At 35.9% G+C, this 18,155-nt stretch overlaps 2 protein-coding genes across 11 annotated transcripts in view; one reads left to right on the top strand and one right to left on the bottom strand.

The window, feature by feature from the left end:
* LOC127877681 (AP-5 complex subunit beta-1-like) overlaps positions 1-7,255 on the bottom strand; it is a 67,290-nt gene extending 60,035 nt beyond the window's left edge. Inside the window, exon 1 of the mRNA XM_052423794.1 lies at positions 7,152-7,255. The gene's annotated coding sequence lies outside the window, so the exon portion shown is untranslated. The remainder of the gene's footprint in view (positions 1-7,151) is intronic.
* Positions 1-18,155, top strand: part of LOC127877678 (zinc finger protein 708-like) — a 55,590-nt gene that overhangs the window by 218 nt on the left and 37,217 nt on the right. For 3 of the 10 annotated variants that reach the window (XM_052423789.1, XM_052423782.1, XM_052423779.1), the window contains exon 1: positions 15,680-15,819. The exons of 1 other annotated variant lie outside the window; for it this stretch is intronic. The gene's annotated coding sequence lies outside the window, so the exon portion shown is untranslated. Of the gene's footprint in view, positions 1-15,676; positions 15,820-15,962; positions 16,049-18,155 lie in introns of those variants that run through there. 6 more of the 10 variants (XM_052423788.1, XM_052423786.1, XM_052423787.1 and 3 more) reach the window with 4 other exon arrangements.

The raw sequence follows: 18,155 nt of genomic DNA, 5'->3' as shown, positions 1-18,155 counted from the left end.
TTTCTTCGAAGGTTGAAGAGCCTACTATTAGGTGCCGTAGCCTAGTGGTTAAGGCGATAGACTAGAAATCTTTTGGGATATTCCCGCGCAGGTTCGAATCTTGCCGACGACGTATACTTTTTTGCGACGCGTTTTATTTATTTTCTAACGTAATTTGATTTAATATGGCATATAAGCTATATTTATTGTTAAATATGTTGCAATTTTTATGCACATTTTTCAATTATTAAAATTAAAACAACGTTATGGCGAAATTGGGTGATTTACTGTTGAAAATACGAACCATGCATGTTGCATTTTTATTTTTATTTCAAAAAGTAAACGGTAAATCTGTCTAGTTCTTGGTATTTTTGCTGTATATAGTGTTTCTATAAAAACTAAGTTTAAAATATGACTTAAATGATACTATTTTGCATTTTATGACACTTTGTTTTTAACCGACCCAATTTTTACTTGGCTGAAATCACTTACATTTCATGGTGCTCTTCCATAGATAAAAATTTGTAAAAAATAAATGTCTGTAAAAGAATACTTATTTCATCTTGTTTAAACTTTAAACACCTTTACAGCATCTGTACACACCAACTGCATGCCCATATTTGGAAATTTGAATGAATTATGGAACTTTTATATACCCCAGGGGTGAAAATAAACTGGACAAAAGCCGAGCGTGGGGGTGGTTTTGAAAAAATCGGTATATTTTTTTAAAAAGCATGGAAAGCCTACCTACAAATTTGCATGTAGTTCAGTGAAATGATGCTGATTAAGAAAATAATTAATTAGATTATATTTGGATATGTGCCCATTAGAGGTGCACTACCTTAACTCGGGGAAACACAAAATAAGTCTGTTTTCAGGAGGTTTTTTTTTGGGGGGGGGGGGGGGGGAGCGGAAAACACAAGTTCTGTTTTCCCGTCTCTTTTTTTTTTTTGAGACTTGAAAACACAATCGCTATATTGTGCGCACAAGATAATCGGCCAATCACAGACGCGGATTATATGGAGGGAACATTTGAAAACGTCCTAAAGGCAAGTTCTGATATAACAAAACATACTACTACTACTACTACTACTCACTCATTCTCAAATTAACGACCAAACGCATGTCACAAGGTAATTGCAAACTTGTGTGACCTTTAAAAGAAGTGAAATATATCAGTTTAATAATTCTAGGGCCGGAGAAACTTTTATTTTAAGGAAATAAAACATAATAAAGCTTCAATCGAAGTGTTTTGACTAAAAAAAAATATTTCAAAACGCGCACCCCATGCCAAAAACGCATGTCACAACTCCATTCACATTCATTTATATGGAGATATTCTAGTTGAATTTGTTTGCTTTCATCATGTATGGTATTTATTTAAACTCTGTAGTCTTGAGATAATATAAAAAAACATCATATAAAGTTATCCGTTCACTTGCAAACATTCGTTTTTTATGATTTAATTTTGTACCAAGGTCACTGTATTTTACGTGACATTCGACTTTGAACACTCACAGTATCTACCATTCAGCACAAAATGAAAATTTATTATATAAAATACAGTATCCTATTGCATAACGTTGATAAATGTATTCCATACAGAGTGAAATAATAATTAAAAAAATTGTACTTGTTTTCATTTCTTTTAAAGTGTCTGCGTTTTTCACTGAAGCTTTACGTGACGAGCACAGCTTTACTTCTGTTCGTTTTCTGTCATCTAATTTAACACTGAAATGTTAGTCTTGGATCTATGTTTCAGAAAAGAAAAGATTTTTAGTCGACTATCATGATTGGCCTGCACATTTCAATTGCACAGATGAAAAACATTTTACGTGACTGTAACTTTACGTGACGCATTTTAATCTTTACAGGGTTTAGATAAAAACTGCAGCGATATAAGTTACCCTGTCATTATAAATACGTCATAGACACTTTGCTGACGTCATCTGTTTGAGAAAATCGCCATTTCTTAAGGATTCGTTTGTGTGGAACTGTGAGAATCTATGATTATTCAAGGTAAGTTTTTTTTACTGATATTTGATTGATCGTATAATTTAGGCGATTGCTGGAAAATCTTACTTATAGTACTTTATTTTAACTTGTCGATGGTTTAAGATATATTGATTTTTTATGTATATGCAATGATTTCTAGCAAAGTATGAAAATTCTTCACGCTAACTATTGTCACGTAAACAACACATTGTTGTCACGTAAAATTCATCGTGGCAAATGGGGTAACTCATGAGGACGTTAGTATGTTAGATTGGTATATTTCAATTGCCTTGTATTTATCCAAGAAATGGAAAACATTTATTCAATTTAAATTTAAGAAATATAACAGCTCTAAAATAATTTAGGGATGGCATGTCTACAGCACATTTTTAAATATTATTTCGATGTTGTCTGTGTCTCAAATATGGGGATTTTTCAGAAGATATCACATTTACTAAATATCTGCGATAGAAGATGCATACGGTTTTAGGTATACATTTATCATTGGATGCATATTCTACATTTAGATACATTGTATTTAGATATTTAGTAGATATTTAGTCACGTAAAATACAGAATCTGGCAGTAACCTCTATATGAATGTCAAATAATTATTTTTATGTCCAATTAAATTCTCCGTGTTCATAAAACGCTGTGCATGTAATTCTATATCTACAGACACATAATGAATGTTTGTCACATATATTCGTAAAGATTGCCTATGTGAATTAAGCAGTATAATTAGGGACTAAAATCTTAAGTTGAATATTACACAGACCGGTCGTATAGGGAGCGACTTTACATTGAAACATTTTAGTATGCAAAAATGATATTGCCATGATTGATAACATTTGAATAAATGTCCGTACGTGTGCAATATTGTTATTGCCATGTTTGATGACATTTGAACAAATATCCATAAGTGTAAGGTAAGAACCTACAAAACAATACTAACAATAAGTGTCTTTACATTTTGCAGATGGCCAAGTCACACGCGCAGCGACAGAAAGAATATAGAGAGAGGAAGAAAGCGGAAGGAGGTTCTCAATGGCTGGAAAAGGAGAGTAAAAGGACAAAAAAATATTATACGAACGTGAGCCATCTAAGTAAACGAGAGGCGGCAAAGAGGAGAGAAAAACTGCGAGTAAAACAGGAAGTATATCGTGCAAGCAAGAAGTTTGATCATGCCAATGAAATAATACGCAATACAAACACTGCTAATGTTTTATCAGAAGAGCGACGCCCGAGTACTTCCGGAAATGATATACAAATGGCAGAAGTTACAAGTTCTGATCCAACGTTAGTTGTAAAAATGAAATTCCAAAGAAAGCAAAACAGCACATCAGAGAAGAAAAAGAAACAGAAAATCGATTACTTTGCCAAGGTTATCAAGAATTTGCGAAGAAAGAACCAATCATTGCGACAAGCCGTGTCACGGATGAAGCAGAAAACAAAAGGAAAAGGACCGAAAACACCAACAACCCCAAGATCAACAGCTGAAAAAGAAATGAAAGAAGCAGGATTAGAGCCTAATCAACATGAAACAATTAGGAAGAAACTTGTGTTTGGACATTGCATAACAAATGAAATGAAACAGAGAATAGCCTCGGGAAATCGAAAAGGGGGTGAAATAATCAAAAGAATTATCGCTGGTTCTATTCTGAGAAAGTATAGGCTAACACAATATGCAGCAAGACTTGTAGGAGTTCGTGTGAGGTCTAAGCAATATATGAATCACAGCTCTACGACACAGAAGTCACACAAAAAGATATACACAACAGTAAGAGAATTCCTTGAAAGAGAGGATAATTCAAGACAATTACCTGGTAAAGCGGATTCAATTAAAAAAGAAAAGAAAGAGAGAGTCCAAAAGTTTGTTTTGAATGACTATCTTAGAAACATATTCATAAAATTCAAAGCAGAATTTCCGAATCAGAAAATAAGTTTCGCCACGTTTTGTCGGGCAAGGCCAAAACATATCACTTTGGTGAATTTTGCTGCCAGGGTTACATGCTTGTGCACAAAACATCAGAATTTTGCTTTACGGCTAAATTGTTTGAAGCGACATGGTGTATCAACAAATACAAGTCCAGATAATTTTTCGGAAACAACAACTGTAGAAGAGTTTAGAGATAAGGTAACATCGATCCAAGAACAGCAAATATGTTTCAAGCAATGGAAACGAGTCAAGTGTGATGATGGAAAATTTAGGACCATATTGCTAGACGTAGATCAGAATAAAGTAGAGTTCATGGAAACTGCCGTTTGTGAATTTGAAGTATTCAAGGAGCATGCTCGCAAGGTAACTGAACAGTATCAAGCATTCAAGCAAATGAAAATGAGTCTTCCTGAAAAGAAAGATCATGTATTGGTGCAAATGGATTTTGCCGAAAACTATGGCATAAAGGAAATGGAAGAAATACAAAGTGCGTATTGGAACCAAGAGTCAGTAACATTGCATCCAGTAGTTATGTATTATAACAATGGCATAATATCCCACTCAAGCATGGTTGTAGTATCAGAGGTCTTGAATCATAATTCGTCCATGGTTCTGGCGATACTGGTTAAGGTTTTGCAGTGGGTAAAGGGAGTTCATCCAGGTGTAAAATTCATTCATTACTGGACTGACTCCCCTGTCTCACAGTATCGCAACAAAATGCTTTTTGATGCCGTTGCAAATCATCCACGATTGTACGGGGTTCAAGCAAGTTGGCACTACTTCGAGGCGGGCCATGGCAAAGGGGCCTGTGATGGTATTGGGGGTGTGGTTAAACGGACCGCAGACACAGCCTTAAAATCGGGAAAGGTAAACATCACAAATGGGAAAGATTTCTATGAATGGGGTTTGAAATTAGACAGTAAGATAAGAATGAATTCATCGAGAGAACAGAGTATGAAGAAGCAAAAGAGAAGAACGATGTCCGCCAAAAGCATCTTAACACAGTAAAAGGGACTCTTGAAGAACATGCTGTTGTTGGTGTTAATGAACACGAAGTTATGGTGAGAGATACAACTTGAGCCTGCAGCAACTGCCTTACTGACAAGGGCTTTATTTGGTCAGAAAATAACGTTTGTGGATGGAGAAAAGAGATCTTAAGTAAGACTGAAGAAGATTATCAGAACAAAGCCGCCGAAAAAGTCGCCTTTGAAAATGAAGATTTTGTTCCAGCTTACACACAACATCCGGACAGAGAAAACGAGTGCGATACTGAAGAAGAAGAGATTACAAAAGAAGATTTCGTCGCTGCGCAATATGATGGAGAAACATATATTGGGAAAGTTTTAAATATTGATGAAGGGTTATTTGAAATAAAATTCATGGAACATGGAAAAAAAGTGAAAGATAGTTTAAAGTGGCCTATAAAAGATGACATACTGTGGATAGGGCCAAATGATATTATCTGCAAAGTAGATGAACCCATTTCAACAGGAAAAGGAAAGCGCTTTTTCAAATTATCAGAGCTAGACAGAAATAAGATTCAAATCGCTAAGCAAAACTAACACTTGTTACCATAACTAGAAGTGTGAACAAAAACTGCCTTCATCATCTTGGATATCGCTTTTTGTTCTGTTTTTCAAAGGTTCAAGTGGAAGAATGGCATTATTGTTATTTCTTAAACAATCATTACGAAGTCAGGAATAATGTCTCGAATAACTTATTGTTGATGTTTGAAGTTTATGGATCGTGTTGATTTCAAGGTTTATTCCATTGTTTCATTCCCTAAAAAGGGTTTTGTAATTAAATATTATTTTGGTATTTTACGTGACACATACTATTAATGTTAATAAACAAAACAGAAAACATATTTAACAGAATATACATTGTATCTAGAATCAAATGATATCGTTAAAGTTGACATATTTCTACAGAAAAGCAAGGCTTTTTTTCAAGTTTACTGAACTGTGTTGTATACAATTTAATTGTTTGCGCAAAAGGAATTGCTTAGAGAACTGAGATGAAAGTCATTAGATGTATACATGTTTTAACAATTATTAAGAAGTAATGGATAACGTTTTAAGTTATTTGTTTGATGTTAAGTGTTTATGAATCTTGTTAATTTTAGCAGTTATTAAAATGTTTCATACTTTTATATTAGCGATTCTTTATTTCTATGTTTGGAGGGGTATTTTACGTGACAAACGTCAGTTACAATTGTAAAATAAAAACATTGCTTAATACACCATCTTTCAAAAGTAATTATCATAAAATAACCATATTCTATTAAAATACACAAATACAATTAATAGTTTAACACCCTCTGTTCTAGACGTAATTGTGGTTGTTTACGTGACGTTCAGTCTGGTATTTCAAAATTATTGTGCACATCTTTTGCGCTAAATGTCTTGAACACAAGATTTTGATGAATGAAATATTCGCATTGGTGATATCTGTGCATGGTCTCGAAGAAATCAACTTGGTGTTGCTTTCCTAAAATAATGTTAAAAAACACTGAAGTAATGGTCAGGAAAATAGCTCACGATTTTAACAATGATATATATATGATGGTCCAGCAATCCATTTTTTTGAAAATAAATTGGTCAAAAGCTATTTTGAATACAAACAGTAGTTATTGAAAGTAACTTTTGATTAACAAGAAAACTGTATGTGTTTGTGATTCGCCTGTAATGCAAGTTATTGGCTAGCACACCAAACCGTCATGTAAAATACAACTTGTAAATGTACAAAAGTTTCAAGCAGGTATTTAGACGAAAAAAACACATGTAGATGATAACTATGTGTATTAAAGCTTCGTAGATATGTCCATCTTTCGATTTTAGAATTAATTTCTGGTAAAATCAGATTTTTTTTTCACATGTTTGACCAAATAAAATTGGCCGAAATTTTGAGAATGAGTGTACTACTACTACTACTACTACTACTACTACTACTACTACTACAGCAGCAGTAGCAGTACTTAAAGGCATACCAGGCCCATATATGCATTTGCCTTAAACTGTTATTGTATTTAAGTTTCTTAATCAAGTATCAGTTTTAAATAATGATCAATTTATAGCAAATTGTTCTGGCGACGTTCTTTAAACGGATCATAAACTGATCTATTTTTTTTATTAAATTTCCAAATAACGTGTACATTTTAGAGAAACCATAAAACAGGAAATAAATATATTGATTTTACCTTCACTTATTACTGGTATTCATAATTGATAATACTAACCACGGAGCGTATATTGAGCTTATCTACAGTCCGTGTACTAACAAGACAATAAACATTTTGAATATATATCAGAGATAGAGGCGCAAACGACTTCTCTTCAAGGGAGACTCTGTCCCCATTGTGGATTGAGAGCGTTTACTGGTATGCCTGTAACACCACGTGACTGCACATGTGTAGATAAGATTATCACGATCAGATGACGCACGTCACTTTCTCACGTGCGAAATCGCTGGGCGAAGTTTCTAGATCTTTGATTAGAATGATACCAGAGATAAGATATATTTTTTGTACCACGCCCTGTCACACAGACACTTTTTAGTTTCTTGAATAACGTCTTTAAATACCAAATCACATCGGTGTGCGAATTTCTCTAAATGAACTTGTGAATTTTTAAATGACCGTTATCGAACGCTTCAAAATATTTGTATCAGTACTTCAAAGGTTTTTATATGAATTATTTCACGCGATTTAAACTTAATTACAATGAACATTTTATTTCGCACTTATAAAAATATTTAACATGCATTATAAATAAATTAGATACATACTATTTAGTAAATAATAAAACACATATGATATGCATCACATGGGGCCGCCGATATGTTACTTTAGAAACAATTTTAGCATATTACTTCAAAACCCATGTAAAATATTATGTATTTATATTGTAATGTTGCAACTCATACACAATATTATTCATGTATAATCTGATGTAAGTATTAAAATGATTATATTGTAATGTTGCAACTCATACACAATATTATTCATGAATAATCTGATGTAAGTATTAAAATGAAACAAACTGGTTTAAAGTACACAGGGGAATAATTTATTTTGCTGATTCAAATGATTTGGAAATTTAATATGGTTACATAATTCTCATTCCGATACTAGCCAGTAATGGTACTAAAAGGTCATTTGTATGAAATATGACAGTTTCACATATATAAGTAGAAATTAATTACTCACTCTGACTAAAACTGTCTCGAGAGGCCTGTCTAAAACTGACCACAATATATATGCATAAATATAGATCATTCATTCCCTGCTGCCAAAATGCCCTTTGGCACGGAGCGTATATTGACAGGAGTTGAATGGAGTATTTGACCCTTACTGTAGTAAATTCAATTTTATGCAAAAAATAATCATCCGATTTTATTGCTTTATACGTTATCTTGTTGCTTATTAATTCCTCTTTCAAAAAATATAGTATAATTTTAATATAATATAGTATATTTCCGTTGTTATTAATGGATTTATAGCGCGTTAAATACAAAAAATAAACATTTTATGTTTTACCCCCGCGCGTTTAAATGTGTCGTAATTTAGTCATGTGACAGGTAGCTATCGATTAGCGTACATCAAAGCGCCGAGGTTATACATTTTGATGTACCCACTCACGTCTTTTTAAAAAAATATACTTTCATTTCTCAGCCGATTTTGACAAATTATATATCATTAGAAAGCCTACGAAAAAGCCTACGTTTCGTAGTTTTCAGATACATGTATATAAATATATATGAAGTTTTACTTTTGATTTGGGCCACATGTGAAAGTAACGTACCCTGGATAGTAAATTATTTTTTAGGAACCCAATATATTGAAATAAATATATAAAATCATGTTTAATGAGAAAACAAGATGTGTTTGTGAAACACAATGTCCCCCTATATGACGTTTGACCTTGAAGGATGACCTTGACCCTTCTCCACTCAAAATGTGCAGCTCCATGAGATACACATGCATGTCAAATATAAAATTGCTAGCTTCAATATTGCAGAAGTTACATTACATGAGCAATTTTGACCCATATATTTGACCTAGAAGGATGACCTTGACCTTTCACAACTCAAAATGTGCAGCTCCATGGGATACACATGCATGCCAAATATCAAGTTGCTATCTTCAATATTGCAAAAGTATTCATAAAATAAGCGATTTGGGCCACATATATTTGACCTCTGACCTTGAAGGATATCCTTGACCTTGACCTTTCACCACTCAAAATGTGCAGCTCCATAAGTTACACATGCATGCCAAATATCAAGTTGCTATCTTCAATATTGCAAAAGTATTCATAAAATGAGCGATTTTGGCCACATATATTTGACCTCTGACTTTGAAGGATGACCTTGACCTTTCACCACTCAAAATGTGCAGCTCCATGAGATACACATGCATGCCAAATATCAAGTTGCTATCTTCAATATTGCAAAAATATTCATAAAATGAGCGATTTTGGCCACATATATTTGACCTCTGACCTTGAAGGATGACCTTGACCTTTCACCACTCAAAATGTGCAGCTCCATGAGATACACATGCATGCCAAATATCAAGTTGCTATCTTCAATATAGCAAAAGTTATTGCAAAATGTTAAAGTTGGCGCAAACCAACCAACAGACAGGGCAAAAACAATATGTCCCCCACTACTATAGTGGGGGACATAAAAATTGACAAAGAGCCATGAAAAAATGCCCACGCTCTGATATTTGACTCATAACTTTTTCTGAAAGGTTGTCGAATTGCCCATAGGAGGATCAAGGGATGCTGTGGATTAAAGCTATTTATGACATTTGTGCGGCCCGCGAAGACAGTTCTATGATAAATTCAAGTTAATGACCTTGTTATGATTCCAATATCAGAGGGTGGGGATTTTTTTCATGGCTGTTTGTCAATTTTATTCTCATTAAACATGATTTTATATATTTATTTGAATATATTGGGCTCCTAAAAAAGAAAAACTATCCAGGGTACGTTTCTTCCACCTGTGATTTGGGCTGCGCGGCGAGTTATAACTTTAACTTTTGCAAATATCATATTGTCACATAATCGCTAATTGTTTGTGTCGAACACACAGTTACAAACAAAGTTCATTTTTATTCATTTAATTATGTGACACCTATCGTTCGATTTCACGTCATGCGCGTATTGCCATAATGACGTGACTCGCATTAACTACATTTTGCTAGATCGCGAATAGGGCAAGTCCGTTCCTTTTTATTAATGTCAATTTATCCGTAAAACAACGTGGAATGAAATACTCAACAACAACGCCATATGTGAATTCCAGTCCAATTTAATATCTTATATTATTCTTAGTTTCAAGTATATATGTACAGTCTGACAACTACATTATTGGATCTATCTCGATCCGTTCACCTCAAAATCTAAGCGCAGAATGTCCTTTTCTACGTGTGTGTGTATTTGAGATTTATTTACAGGTCGTCCAGCGTCTTCTCGACTACAGATGTATCGACCTGCCCCTGTGATCAGGGGAGAAAATAAGGTCATATTATACATCATAGCACGATGGCCAATGAGACCTTAATGTGACTAGATGCTTTTTTTTTTTTTTTTTTTTTTTTTTTTTAATGGATTATGTAGTGGTTTGCCTTTTATCAAAATGGTTTTTGCAGTATTCCTATCGTCTCTAGATTATCATTATCCTTATTGGCATTAATGTTAATTCCTTATAGTTTGTGTGTGGTTTTTGTGCTCTCCGCCCCAATAGGTGTTAGTGGGGGTTCGAGCGGGATACAGAGGGCGCCCCGATTCCAGAGGCGCCCCTGGTTCTTTTAAGTGCCCGGTGTTCAGCACCGATACACTGCACCCCCGTTTAACGTCCCTCGCGGAGGACTTGTTAGTACATAAACATAGATTAGTACAGATATTACTCTATTGCCCTGTGTCTTGGTGTAAATTCACATGGGCTCTCTCTGTTGTGCTGTTGGATATTGTCAGGTGTTTAATGGTGTTGCAAGGGTCAGAATAGTTTTGAAGTTTAATATAGTAGAGAAGGGGCTGCGTTTGTGTGGTTGGGTGTTGGTGGTACAGGGAGGACAATATCTGGTTGTACAATTTCTTTCTTTGGGAGACAATTTTCACGCGCCTTTATTTGTTTTTGAGAGAGAGAGAGAGAGCGCACGTTCTTCTTCCTGTTTATATTGCTAGTGGTTACACAGATGGTAATTATATGTATTAGTGCATTTTGTTCAGGAGGGAATAGATCTGGGATGTTAATGCTGACCATCCCTCTAATTCGATCTGACCCTCATAGTGACAAGGGTAATACGTGCAGGTTAGCAATACAAGGTTTACAATTCAACGTCAAACGTAACAAGGCACAGGCATGCAAGGAAAAAACTTACGCTACTCTACAAGAAAACATCACCTACGCTACAGTAGGGGAAACAACAACAACAAATACCGTCACCATTCTCTTTTTATTTTTATTTTTGTCATGTTGGGTATGTCATGTCAACGGGGCCAGAGTGCACGGATGTCATGTCAACGGAGCCAGAGTGCATGGGCGAGAGATATCTCTTCAGGCGCGCCCTCTGGCCCAGCCGACACGCTCTACTCAACATGTTTAAGTCTTGTACATATGGGAAAAATGTTAACTAATCATATTTAATTACAACAATATTTACACCTATAGGGGTTGCACTGTGGGTAAATTTGCCCACGTGCGCACTTACTGCGTCTTCCGATCCTGCGTGGAAGTATGTTGTCTGTGTGCTTTTCCCCTACCTTCGTCGTTGTTGCTGATTACAGCTTAAGAGAAGGAAAGCGAGGGTCTCGCGGAACCCTGGGTTTTGTTACCTAGAGCGCTATTTGGTTGTAAAAGGAGGCTTAGAGCTTATCCATAGTGGTCGAAAGGGGCCAAGTGACATATGTATTGGGGGGGGGGGTCCTTTTCTACACAAAACATCTTGTCATATATCTTGGATTTAGCCTACTTGAACAATGAATGTAGAGGTATGTCAGATTTTTACTTGCAAGAGTTTAACACATAGTAATAATTTTCAAATCCTATAATCATGGCCTATATATCACAAAAATATGTTATTAAATTTCCAAACTTCATTTATGTTATTATTGTTTCTAACATTCAAATATTGTTTTATAGAACCCTTATTATTTTGATATAAGATGTATCATTAATTACAACAGTTTTTTTATTTATAAATATTGATGTAAATAAACTTTTAACATTTTTAGCTCACCTGATTACTCAGGTGAGCTTTTGTGACCGGTCTTTGTCCGTCCGTCCGTCCGTCCGTTAACATTTGTTCGTAAACACTCTAGAGGCCACATTTATCGTCCGATCTTCAACTTGGTCAGAAGCTTCATCCCAATGAAATCTCGGTCGAATTCGAAACTGAGTCGTGCCGGGTCAAAAACTAGGTCAAAGAAAAGAAAAAACTTCTAAACACTGTAGAAGTCACATTTCATGCCCTATATGCATGTAACTTTGTCAAAATGTTTGTCTTAATGATATGTTGGTTGAGTTCAAAAGTGGTTCCGGTCCGTTGAAAAATTTGGCCGCCAGTGGGCGGGGCAGTTTTCCTTATTTGGCTAAAGAGAAACCTTGTAAACACTCTGGAAGTCACAAGTTTTGCCCAATCATCATGAAAGTTGGTCAAAACATTGGTTTTATTGATTTCTCGGACAAGTTCGAAGTCGAGATTGGTGAAATAACATGGCCGCCAGTGGGCGGGGCATTTTTCTCTATATGTATATAATGAAAACATGTCAACAATCTAGAAGTCACATTTTTGGCCCAATTTTCATGCAATTTTGTCAGAACTTTTGTTTCCTAGATATGTGAGTTAAGTTTGAAAATGGTTCCGGTCCGTTGAAAAACATTGTTGCCAGGGGGACGGGGCAGTTTTCCTTATATTTTTATAGTTAAAAGACTTGTAAACAATCATGAATTAAGGTCATGTAACATGCGAGACAACTCGTCTAAATATTGCATTTAAGTTTACAGTAGTTACTCCCCTTTGATTATTAATGTTTTCATAATAAAAAAATGTATTCTGTGTGAATCATTTATGTGTTAATTGTTATTCGAGGTTGGATGTTTTTATGCCCCCTTTCGAAGAAAAGGGGGCATATAGTGATCGGATTGTCCGTCTGTCCGTCTTTCCGTCACACTTTGCGTTTAGGTTTCGAAAAATGCTCATAACTTCTATGTCCCTTGTGATATAACCTTCATATTTGGTATGCATGTGTATATGGACAATGCCTTTCCATACGCACAATTTTTTTTACCCCTGTGACCTTGACCTTGAACTTAGGGTCCGCGTTTAGGTTTCAAAATCTGCGTTTAGGTTTCGAAAAATGCTCCAAACTTCTATGCCCCTTGAGATATAACCTTCATATTTGGTATGAATGTGTATATGGACAAGGCCTTTTATACGCACAATTTTTTTTACCCCTGTGACCTTTACCTTGAACTTAAGGTCCGAGTTTAGGTTTCGAAATCTGCGTTTAGGTTTCGAAAAATGCTATAACTTCTACCAAAGCGTTTATAGGGGGCATATGTCATCCTATGGTGACAGCTCTTGTTTTTAGCTCACCTGATTGCTCAGGTGAGCTTTTGTGACCGGGCTTTGTCCGTCGTCCGTCCGTCCGTCGTCCGTGCATCCACATTTGTTTTATTGATATGTCGGACAAGTTGGTTGATAGTTCAATGAATGAGATCAATGATAGCGAATGTCTTTTTCTGTGCAGTTCTTAGCTGCATCACACGCAGTACGGGATGTTACGCGGAGTTTTCGCGACTTATTTTACATTATTACATATTGCTGGTCATAAACATATAGATACAAAACAGAAAACCAAAAGAAGAATTGAAGTGAAATTAAAACATATGAGTCAACCGGCCACACGCGAAGTATCCGTATTTATAGGCGCGTTCTTCAAACAAACCTATTTTAGTGAATTGTCGGGCATTGCTATTTGATTCGATTATTAACAGTATCGAGAATCATCGCGCTCATGCTTAATACATTAGTCAATAAGGTGGAATAATTATTGTTAAATTAATCAAAAATAATATTTATCAATGTAGTGTTGAAAACACATTAAGAATATATTATTGACATACCATTTTTATATTGCTGAATATCTTCATTTAACATATTTCTGGTCTAAAGAAAATTCCAGGTAACCTACATGTAGTTCACAGATAGCGTCTTTATTATATAACGATTATTTTACTGGCCGTGAACTCCGGTGATGACCTGTAAATAAACCCTGACATTCACACATAAAGTGAGGCCTCGCTTCCACTGCTCTTTACACTTTTACATGTTAACATGTTGACAGGAATATGGAAGTACTTAATATGAGAACATAGCCTTTGAGTATAAACGCTTTTGCCCTGGCAATCCTATGAAAATAAAAGGTGCACGCACAAACTGTATTGATGTCAAGAATTGAGTGTAAAACTGTTCTATCTATTAAGCCAATTCATTAGAGATGAAATTGTTTCATGCAGTAAAACAGTGTTACAAAGACGCAGATATGTTTCCAATGTTCTGATGGTATACTCAAATCAGCCAATGGAATAAATGAAGTGTATTCATTCGTACCTAGCCGCTGGAAATTTTATTTGAATTTTATTGGACACATACAAAGGTCAGGTAAGGTGAAAAGCTGGCTTAATACAGCTACGCCGAAAAAAGACGTGAGTGAGTACATCAAAATGTATAACCCCGGCGCTTCGATGTACGCTAATCGATAGCTACCTGTCACGTGACTTAGTTACGACAATATATTTGCCGATAGGGTCGCCCCGTTTCATATCTCGGTCAGCTGCTGGAGCGTGCGCGTCGCGACCGAGGCGAGAGTCGCCCGCAGAAGATTTTCTCACCTGTACATATTTCCTTATAGATGGGAACTTCTGCGGGTGGCTCTGCTAATCCAGCAGAGTCCGTCACCCTCGAGCCGGACGTCTTCCACACTGCTGGGATTGCTGTCTTCTCCAAGATGCAGCGGACTTGTCACCCGCTGTTTATCGTCGAGAGTTCGCCGGCCCGGACCTGCCAGAGGTCCCGTCTGAAGAGGGCCGGGGACGGCGGGACAGCAAGACCACCAGTGTGGGGGACATACGGGACGGACCTGGGTCTTGCGCTTCTGCGCCGGGGGGAACCCAAGAACATCGAGGGGTGGCTTTAAAGAGGGACCCCGGGGCGGCGGTACCTAGTGCGCTCAACGCGCTGGGGAAACCGTCTCGGGGATGAAGACGACGGCTGATGACAACAAGTGGGCCATAAAGGCGGAGCTGTGTGCTGCAGCGGTGCTGCGTTCAGACATGAATTTGTCTTTTGAGATTGTCTAACTACCAGTGCACATTAAGGTCTCATTGGCCACCGTGCACTGGTCTATTTGGTTCTAAATTATTTCTTTGGCGAATACCCGGGAAGCCGGGGTAAATTTGACCTACTTTGGCTCTAAATTAATCTTTCTCCCCTGAAAGGTCACAGGGGCAGGTCGGGCTACTATAACCTCGTGAAGAGGCCAGAAGGACCTGTAAATAAACTCTGAAATACACACGCCCCGTTTCATATCCGTCTTATCTAGAGTACTTGCCTTTGGCAAATATTAAGGTTGAACTCTTTGTTCTCGTCACAGGCAGCAGTATTGGCAAATATATTGTCGTAACTTAGTCACGTGACAGGTAGCTGTAGCCGGGGGGGGGGGCAAATTTATGATACTGCTGCCTGTGGTTATCGTAGGAAATTTGACATCATGTCATTTTGACACCTTCGAGAATACCTCGTATAAAAAGAGATGAATATACATTTTCATAGGAGCTACAAAATATTACTGCTCGCTTAAGTTGTGATAACTGCTGGCTTTATTTCTCTTGAGGTAAGACATTTTATTTATCTGTTTTATTTTTGTGTGAGTTGTTGTTGATATAGTTATTTATAAGAACTGAATAGAATGCATCCTTTGTTTCGCTTTTTTTACTGCCGTTAAGTGGAATGTAATCCAAAAAGGTTGTTAAAGTAGTCTCCCTTGTGACAGGATTTGTTATTAGAACTGAATGTTATTATATTATTTTAATCATATTTAAATAAACTTATTTACAATACCGGTAAGCTAAATTGATTGCATATTCTAAGGACAAGTGTACATTTGTAATATAAAGTAATACAGCTTAACATATTGGTCCATAAAAACATACTCCCAGAGCCTTTGATAATTTTTGTCATGGCGGTTCTGTGAGTGTGAAAGGAAATTCATTTTTGCGTTTAATTAAATTAATAAGACAGAGTTGATTTAAACAATGAACGATGGAAACAATGATAATTGAAGAAGTAATAGCTGTTCACATCGATGCACCCTATTGTCGGGTCGATTTGAGTTGAATAGTTTATATATGTAATTTTTAAAGTGATTTTTTTTCAGAGAAGTTGATTTTTTATCATATTTTTCATTCAAAATGATGTTTTTGCTACTTAATATAATATCCACATGCGAACCAACTGTGTAGCAAATCAGAACCCACAACTCAAGAAGCACCTCATTTTCAAGGTTGTGACTTCTTATGTACCAGTCCTTTTATGTACCACTTTGAAACACTATGTACCACCTTAGTTGCAATAATTCAACTCTAAGCTTTATAGCCCAATGGGCTGCTTCGAGTTGCAATGCGCTCTCTCTTGTCCATGGGTGCACAATGTTATCAACAATGCAAGGGTTAAGGAACACTGAAACTGCAAGAACTTATTTAAGTTTACCTATCTAAACCACAAACACATCCAAATGGTACCATTAAAGCAAGATATAATTGATTTTATTGACTTAGGTTTTGTTGTGTACGCTGTATCCGCCATATTGGAAAATTGACCCAATATTGGTTAGGTCGCAGTACACCAATATTTTGCACGTCGGGTTATGTGCTCCAGCCTATAAAGTCGATAACGATGTGGTATTCAATACAGAATACACTGTTTCAAATTTAAACATAAACATGTCAGCGAGGAAAGTGTGTTGAAACATCGTTGTGTTTTTATAGAGTGCATGCACAGGATAGGTTGCCATTCAGGTAAATTTTACATGTTTTAAAGTTCATTCATTATTTTCCTCAATTTGTCACAACAACGTCTGTTTAGTGAAGTGCACGGATTTGCTGCGCTGAACTGCACCCATGTTTATGAAGGGGTGCATATGGACTGTCAGAGCCGCCTTAGCAAAAATTATCAAAGGCTCTGGGAGTCCGTTTATATGGACTACGAACCACCTATATATTATGTAGGTGTAAATGTCCATTCATTAATAGCACTATGATTTGGCAATAATTACCTGTGCAAACAACTTTGATTGATTTGACTCAAGTCTTGATCGAGTCAAATTTGAGTTAATCAAATATTGTTCCCACTATAACATTGTAATTCATTGTACTGATGAATCTTTTTTTCCTGTTATCAGAAGTTTTAGTTTAGTTTAAACCTATTTATTTTAGCTCGATTGCGTCGAAAGCCTTAGGCTTATATAAACGCTCTCGAGTCCGTTTCCTGGGCCTAGAACCAGTACTTGGTGTCTTTGGGGGAGATCTAAAGAACGCTCCCACGGTGGGGATCGAACCCGTGACCTCCCAGAAGTTTTAGCAATTTGGAAAAAAGTTAAATTAAAACTGAGTAACATAGTATCTCAGCTCTAACTAAATAAAATATTGCTGAATGATATTTTTTAGCTATTTTATTATTAGAATTTATAATGTAAAAGTTGAAATTTAGGTAAAATAACATAGACATTGTCCGACCACTTGAACTCTTGGAGGACCAGTAATTTCTGAAAGCTGGTGGTCCTTTGGGTCAGTAGGTAAACAAAGTTAATGTCAAGCCCTGGTTGACAGTGTAAAACCACCGTGATGAAAATGGAATGTCACACCTTATGTACTAGTCCGTTTATGTACCACCCTTTTATGTACCACTATCTGACACTTTATGTACCATATATATAATATATAGAGAAAAATAATATATGGTTTAATAATGAAATGTATTTTGTGTCATATTATTTATGAATTAAGACTTAAATATAATGCCATAGATATATTTTTTGCTAGATTGTGTAAGTGTCAGTGAGTGTCTTAGTGTAATTTATTAGCCCCAAGTTGTAATAAATGATTCATATTCTTTTAAATTGAAGTAATGATAAAAATCCATTTGTCTCTATCTTATCCTGACTAAGTATAA

This window comes from Dreissena polymorpha, chromosome 4 (genome assembly GCF_020536995.1).
Source record: "Dreissena polymorpha isolate Duluth1 chromosome 4, UMN_Dpol_1.0, whole genome shotgun sequence".
In the NCBI taxonomy this organism is placed as follows: Eukaryota; Metazoa; Mollusca; class Bivalvia; order Myida; family Dreissenidae; genus Dreissena; species Dreissena polymorpha.
The sequence above is the reverse complement of the archived record's forward strand: the minus strand, read 5'-3'. Positions and strand labels throughout refer to the sequence as shown.